This window comes from Callithrix jacchus, chromosome 2 (assembly GCF_049354715.1).
Source record: "Callithrix jacchus isolate 240 chromosome 2, calJac240_pri, whole genome shotgun sequence".
In the NCBI taxonomy this organism is placed as follows: domain Eukaryota; kingdom Metazoa; phylum Chordata; class Mammalia; order Primates; family Cebidae; genus Callithrix; species Callithrix jacchus.
The window spans coordinates 147075890-147083852 of record NC_133503.1 but is presented as its reverse complement, the minus strand read 5'-3'; the positions used below and the strand labels follow the sequence as shown (position 1 = coordinate 147083852).

The 7963-nt window shown below is 38.3% G+C and overlaps 1 pseudogene; it reads right to left on the bottom strand.

The window, feature by feature from the left end:
• Nucleotides 1-6455: 6455 nt before the first annotated feature.
• LOC108590205 (ubiquitin-conjugating enzyme E2 N pseudogene) lies at nucleotides 6456-6939 on the bottom strand (annotated as a pseudogene).
• Between the last annotated feature and the right edge of the window lie 1024 nt (nucleotides 6940-7963).

Genomic DNA, 7963 nt, shown 5'->3' with positions numbered 1-7963 from the left:
CCTTGGCCTGATTTGTCTGACTACTTTTCTTGCTCCACAAAGAAGGAGTTCATAAAAATTGCCCAGTGACTTACAAAGAGAGTTTTCTTTTATACTGTAGCTTTGATTCTATGCTAGTAGGTATCAGTACTGGAGGTAGCAAATCCTAGTTTCCGTTTTAATTTATCTTCATTTAAAGACAAAAAGCTCCTTTCAAGTGATATTTCTTTATCATTATTTACTCAGTCCTCAAGACTAATCCAAGAAGAATTACTTTCTGTTGACTTAATTATTTTCATTTGAAACACTAACCCATTAGTGCTATCAGAAATTGTCAAACATGCTCATGTTTCAGTTATAGTAAAGTACTCATCCTTATAATTCCTGACAGATTTTATTATAGTGCCATAGCAAATATTACTCAAAGCGTTACCTTGAAAAAGAAGTAAAAAGCTTATCTCAGGGAAAGAGCTGGATTAATTTTTATTAACTCATAGTTATAAATAGGATTGGTAAATAGCTCAGAAAAATAATGTATCTTGAATTTTTAAGTGCTCAATTAAGACATAAAATGTAATCATTGATTTACAGAATTATATTCATTAACAGAACTATATATAGCAAATATATTAAGTTTAGGACAAACAACTCAGCTAGGCCTCTGGTTGAACTGTAGCTCCTGATGCAAGGTAATAATTGTTTATACTCCAAAAACATATTTCTTTTCTATTCCAGAGACTTCTCTCAACGCTCTCACAAAGGCCCATGTGACTAACAATAACATTTAAAGCTTCCTTATAAGTTGGTCCCTTCTCTCTCTCCTACCAGTCATTTTAGAGAATCCACATTATTGCATACAAGTTTTTAAAAACAATTTTTCTTGAAAAATCCTCACTTTAATCTTTATTTTACCCATTTCTTTATTCAGTTAGTATTTATTGAGTTAATGTTTCATGCCATGATGCTGTACTACATTCTGTAGAACATAGTACCCACCTTCATGAAGTTTCACAGTTGATAAGGAACACACTTGCTGACATGCTGTAAGAAAATAGGGGTTCCAATGGAAGCACACATTGTCAAGCAGTTGGCTTGCAGGGGAAAGCGATTGTGTATGAAAGAAAGTGATACTGTCACTATAATTTAATAGTTGCTTAAAAACTGCTCTCAAATGGCATGGTTTGATGAGGCTACTTAAACATCAGTGGCACTATACTGGAACTGGGCAACACCCTGACTCAGACTCACATCAACTTGGATTTACTCTAACATACAAAATCATCAGGTTTTGAAAATGTTGGATCTTGGTAGCCTCACAATTAATCTCTAATTCCATGAACTAAAACATAAGGCTCACCTACTAAGGGTTGTTGTCTTTTCTGCTTCTCCAAGTCGTAAACCTCAAGTGAATAGAAATTTAAAAGTTGAAGAGCTAATAAAGATGAGATACATGTCATAAAAAACAAAAATACTTTCTTCTCCTAACTTTAGAAAAGAAAAAAATCTGCAGCAGCATGAAAAAAATAGTATGACCCCAGCATACCCATTAGATCTATCAAACTGTTGACATTTTGCCATGTTTACTCTTTCTATATGTGTCTGTATATAAATATACTTACATATACACGCATTTACTTTTGCTGAACCATTTGAAAGTACAAACACTACAAAAGTTTATAAACCCTTTAGCCCCAAATACTTAGCAGACATCTAAGCATGCCATTCCTGTACATATCCACTAATAACCATTATACACCTAAGAACATTCACAATAATGCAATAATATCTAATAGTTCATATTCCAATTTCCCCACTGCCACAAAGATGTCTTTTATATGACATACGATAAAAGATACAAAAACCACTTGGTTTTTGATCCAGAATCCTCTCTTTATTTTAGGCAAGGTATCACCCTGTCACGCAGGCTGGAATGCAGTGGCTTGATCTCAGCTGTCTGCAGCCTCAACCTTCCTGGCTCAGGTGATTCTCCCACCTCAGTCTCCCAGGCAGCTGGGACTACAGGCACGTGTGGCCACCACATGTGGCTAATTTTTGTGCTTATTTGTGGAGATGAAGTTTTGCCATATTGCCCAGGCTGGTCGTGAACTCTTGGGCTCAAGTGGCCCGCCTTGGCCTCCCAAAGTGCTGAGATTATAGGCCTGAGCCACCACCCCCAGGCTCCGTTTAATATTTGTACATTGCATTTGGCTGCTTAATTTTTCAATCTAGAATTGTCCTCTTTTCAGGTCTTTGGCTTTTTTTTTTTGGAATCCAAAGTAATTGTTGCCTTGTAGAATTTTTCTTTTTGTAGAATTTTTGAATCGTTTCCTCACAGTTTTATTCAGGTAAGCATTTTTTGCAACAACACTATTCTGGTAATGTACAGTTTATGTGACATCACATAAGGAGGCACATAGAGTTTGGTGGTCTGTATTGATGATACTAATACTAAGCTCCAGGTCTCTACATTATAAGGATAAATGTTTCAAGAATGTTTACTGCTCTAGAAATTTCCAGTGGTTATTTTGTTGTTGTTTGTTTGTTTTAACCTGAATTGGAGCTCTTATCACCACTAGCTTGCCTGTTCATTAACAGTTCTGCAACTTTTTTTTTAACCTAGAAAAGTAGCATGGCTGAATTGGGGAAGAAGTCTATTGAACCTGGTTCAAGTTTCATCAGCCTTAAGTCTCTGAAACTCTTAATGTTATTGCACACCCTTTAGTCAAGAGTTATCTCCAGGCCGGGCATATAATCCCAGCTACTCGGGAGGCTGAGGCGGAATTGCTTGAACCGGAGAGGAAGGGGTTGCAGTGAGCCAAGGTGGTGCCATTGCACTTCAGCCTGGGCAATGAGAATGAAATGCCTTGTCAAAAAAAAAAAAAAAAAAAAGTCATCTCTTCAAGAGTTCTATTCTCTCTCTCACTGTCTCGTGTTTTTAAGCTATGTAGTTCTTTGTGACTTCCAATATAACTTGAACTAACACAACACTAAAATGGAAAGCAAACACTGCCTTTTCCATTACCAAAATAACCTTTTTGGATTTGGAAACTGTTGGCAAAGAGGCAGAAATGCAGCAATACTTTTATCTTTTTAGTGAGACTCAAATTTGGGCTGAGTTTAGAAACATACTAGACTTGAGAGCATTACCTTTGAGTATGGTTAAGGATAAGAAGCAGTACATTATCAGCTGACAAATGAGTAGAGAAACAAAAATAATAATTTCTTTAAATGTGAAGCTTTGATCTTGGTATCTTGGTAGAACTGTGACATCTGCTGGAAAAGCAGTTTAAAGTCATCTTTTTGCCACTTAAGAAACTACATTCTGTCCCAAACGTATCTTAATTACACAGAATTTGGTGTTCCATGAAGTGGTAAAAAAAAATTCCACCTGGTGGTAGAGCTGGAACTTTTTTTTTAAAGTTTTGAGATGGAGTCTTGTTCTCTTGCCAGGCTAGAGTGCAGTGGTACGATCTCGGCTCACTGCATCCTCCACCTCCTGGGTTCAAGCAGTTTTCCTGCCTCAGCCTCCCAAGTAGCTAGGACTACAGGCACATGCCACCATACCCAGCTAATTTTTGTATTTTTAGTAGAGACAGGGTTTTGCCATGTTGGCCAGGCTGGTCTTGAACTCCTGACCTCAGATGATCTTCCCACCTCGGCCTCCCAAAGTGCTGGGATTACAGGCGTTAGACCGTGCCCAGCCCAAGCTGGAACTTTTTACTCAGCTTCATGCTATTTGTCTGAAGTCAAGCTTTAGAGCCCTTGGTGGTGAACTTGATGCCCTGGAAAGGGTTACAGCTATTGGTCTGAGAGTCTGTTTTTACTTCTGGGCAGTTGAACTCCTGGCCTGGGGGACTCCTTACAGTCTGAAACACTTGGATGAAATTCAAAACCGAGAGCTCTTGACTACATTTTCTCTTTAATTCTTTCTTTACCAAAACAAGTGGAAAGTCCCTGATTGGCCAGCAATCTTTAACAAGCAAGCCCGTTTTGCTCTTTGTTCCAGCAAATGCCTGCATCCAACTCATCTGGGCCTGTTGGTTGGAATTTATTAGCTAAGTGTGCTTTGAAGAACTGTCTAATCCAAGAAGGAATATATTGGTATCAGGTGATCTAGCCCTTTCCCCTTCAATGTAAAACATTGATTTTCATGCCACTTTAATTTCCCAGTAGGTCAAAAATAGGATGCAAGTAACTGCTAGATCAGGTAAGAGTCCAGGGAGGCTTAAAGCATGTCTATCTGTCTGCAACTAGGCAGAAAGTGGGAAATGGCTTTAAAGTGGGAAATAGGCCTTTTGACTAGAATTCTGTTTGTTGGGGATTTTTATTGTAAGGGTTAGAGCAGAAAATTCTGGAGATGAGACTGAGCAGAACTGCAAGTGAGCTTTTAGTTTTTCTCAATTGCTTTAACTTGAAGCGAGATCAGCATCTCATTTCAAAAGGAGCAGGTCATTTCCATCGTGCTCTCTAGGGCAGCCCAAAGTGGCTTTTTCTTCTTTTTGTAATGAACACTGCAATTTGAGCAATAGTCTAGAAGAGCAAAACTTTTTGATTGACAGGAAAGTTGTAGCTCATAAAAGTGCTCACTGAGCTCAGAAATTTATTGACAGTCAGGGAAGGAAAGTCTATTGACAAATCTGGAGGTAATCACAAATTAATGAAGAGCTCTATTTAGGCAAGGGAGGCAGTTTGATTATTTCTTGAATTGAAAGGCACATGTCCTGGGCTATCTCTAGCAGTGAAATCAATACCATGAAATGGCCCTTTCCTTTCAGTCTTGTTTACTGACAGCACAGTGCATTGAGGAGTGCTGAATCAGGTGAGCAAATTCATTGTTTTAGTATATGTGCAAGACAAACCCACTAAAGCCAGCTCACAGTTTGGAAGTATGGAAACCCAAATTTACTGAATAAATTAGGGACTTGGCTATTTTAGAAAGCTCTTCTGTCAAAAGATTCTTCCTCATAGTTATCATTTGGACTAAAGGAATAAGGTAGACTTTTAATTAACTTTTTTTCCCTTACTTAATAGAATTGCAGAGCGGGAAAGGAATCGGTAAGATGATCTATTCTTAACCTAATCATTTCATAGATGAGTAAATGGATTAGAAAGATAAGGCCAACGGCCCTGGGTCTTTGCTGCCTCCTTCAATATACTTTTCTAATTTTATTATTACTTATATATATATGTATATATATATGTATTTTTTATTATACTTTAGGTTCTGGGGTACGTGTACAGATCATGTAGGATTGTTGCATAGGTACAAACATGGCAATGTGGTTTTCTGCCTCCATTCCCCTGTCACCTATATCTGCCATTTCTCCCTATGTTATCCCTCCCCAACCTCCCTACACCCCACTTTCCCTCCCCTAGTCCACCCCAACAGACCCCAGTTTGTGATGCTCCCCTCCCTGTGTCCATGTGTTTTGATTGTTCAGCACCCGCCTATGAGTGAGAACATGTGGTGTTTGATTTTCTGTTCTTGTGTCAGTTTGTTGAGAATGATGGTTTCCAGATTCATCCATGTCCCTACAAAGGACATGAATTCATCGTTTCTTATGGCTGCATAGTATTCCATGGTGTATCTGTGCCACATATTCCTTGTCCAGTCTGTTATCTATGAGCATTTGGGTTGGTTCCAAGTCTTTGCTATTGTAAACAGTGCTGCAATGAACATGCGTGTGCATATGTCTTTTTTTTTTAATGTTCCATCAGTTTTAATTTTAAAATATGATTGTCACATTGGGAAAATGAAATAAACACAGTAAAATAAACTGCACAAAGGCAAAGTAGAATAACAAAAAATATTTTCCTAAAACATAAGATTTACATAAGTTTCCAGACAAGCCATACAAAATGGTCACAAGCTTTTTTTGAAGAGGGGAATCTACACTTGACAGCAAAGTCACAATGTTATTAGTGAGGGCTGTGATGTTTGTTTAATGTTCCCATTTTGGTTCAAACAATCAAGTTTGTCCATCTACAGCATCTAAATAAAGTTAGACTTGGCTAGAGAGCATATTCTAAATAACTGGTTAGCTGCTTTTAACCAATGCAATAAGATCATTATAAAAGGGGGAAAGGAGCCCATAAAATTAAAATAAAACTACCTCCCCACCTGAAATAAATAAAGAAAAGCACCCACACCCCTGCAGCTAACCTGACAACTAACTTTATTCACAGTGCTTTATACTTAAACCAGCATGGGGGAAATGAGTAAGAGCAGGAAGGGGCCACTGCTTTTAAACCTTTCACAACAATCCAGATGATACTTATAGCCTCTGGTCATGCTTTATGACAGTGAATCAGGACAAGACATAGATTTGCTAATGTGCATTTAATCACCAAAGAACTGAATATGTCTGGGCTTTTGTATTCTGTAATGTTTCTAAGACTGTGTCCATTAAATGCAAACAAAAAGGAAGAAGTCGGCAGAACAGGAAAAGTGATGCACACTTGATGATCGGATCAATTTACATATTATTCATGGCATATAGCCTAGTCCATGCTCTAGCTGTTTCTGTGGCTTGGGCTTTGTTGGTCTTCCACTGCTTCACTACATCATTTGTTAATGGATCATCTGGATTAGGAGCACTTAACAAGGCCTGGATCGATAGCAGAACTGTGCGGATCTGCAGTGCTGGGGACCACTTATCTTTCAAAATATCTAAACATATTCTTCCCAATTTGTCTACATTGGGATGATAAATTTTGGTCATGAAATGTACTTTAGAGGCTGCCATTGGGTATTCTTCTGGAAAGAATAGTTCAAGTTTAAAAGTCCCTCCCTCAAAGGCCAGCAATGACCACATGAAAATAACGGGTGTTGCTCTCATCTGGTTCTGCTTTGATGCCAGGAACTGGTTCTGCCAACAAACGCTGTGTTTGCTTGATGATCCTGTGGGGCAGCCCGGCCATCTTGTCAGAACCTGAGTTCGGCCTCTGGTCTCGTCTCCCACATATGTCTTTAAAATAGAATAATTTATAATTCTTTGTATATATACCCAGGAATGGGATTGCTGGGTCAAATGGAATTTCTATTTCTACGTCCTTGAGGAATCGCCACACTGCCTTCCACATTGGTTGAACTAATTTACACTCCCACCAACAGTGTAAAAGTGTTCCTATTTCTCCACATCCTCTCCAGCATCTGTCTCCAGATTTTTTAGTGATTGCCATTCTAACTGGCTGAGATGGTATCTCAATGTGGTTTTGATTTGCTTTTCTCTAATGACCAGTGATGATGAGCATTTTTTATATGTTTTTTGGTCTCATATGTGTCTTCTTTTGAAAAGTGTCTGTTCATATCCTTTGCCCACTTTTGAATGGGTTTGTTTGCTTTTCTTGTAAATCTGTTAGTTCTTTGTAGATTCTAGATATTAGCGCTTTGTCAGATGGGTAGATTGCAAAAATGTTTTCCCATTCTGTTGGTTACCAGTTCACTCTAATGCTTGTTTCTTTTGTTGTACAAAAGCTCTGGAGTTTAATTAGATCCCATTTGTCTATTTTGGCTTTTGTTGCCAATGCTTTTGGTGTTTTAGTCATGAAGTCCTTGCCTATGCCTATGTCCTGAATGGTTTTGCCGATGATTTCTTGTAGGGTTTTTATGGTATTTGTTAGGTCTTAAGTTTAAGTCTTTAATCCATCTGGAGTTAATTTTAGGGTAAAGTGTCAGGAAGGGGTCCAGTTTCTGCTTTCTGCACATGGCTAGCCCGTTATCCCAACACCATTTATTAAATAGAGAATCCTTTCCCCATTGCTTGTTTTTGTCAGGTTTGTCAAAGATCAGATGGTTGTAGATGTGTGGCATTGCCTCTGAGGCCTCTGTTCTGTTCCATTGGTCAATATCTCTGTTTTGGTACCAGTATAAAGCTGTTTTGATTACTGTAGACTTGTAGTATAGTTTGAAGTCAGGTAGTATGATTTCTATGGCTTTGTTCTTTTTGCTTAGGATTGTCTTGGCTACGCGGGCTCTTTTGTG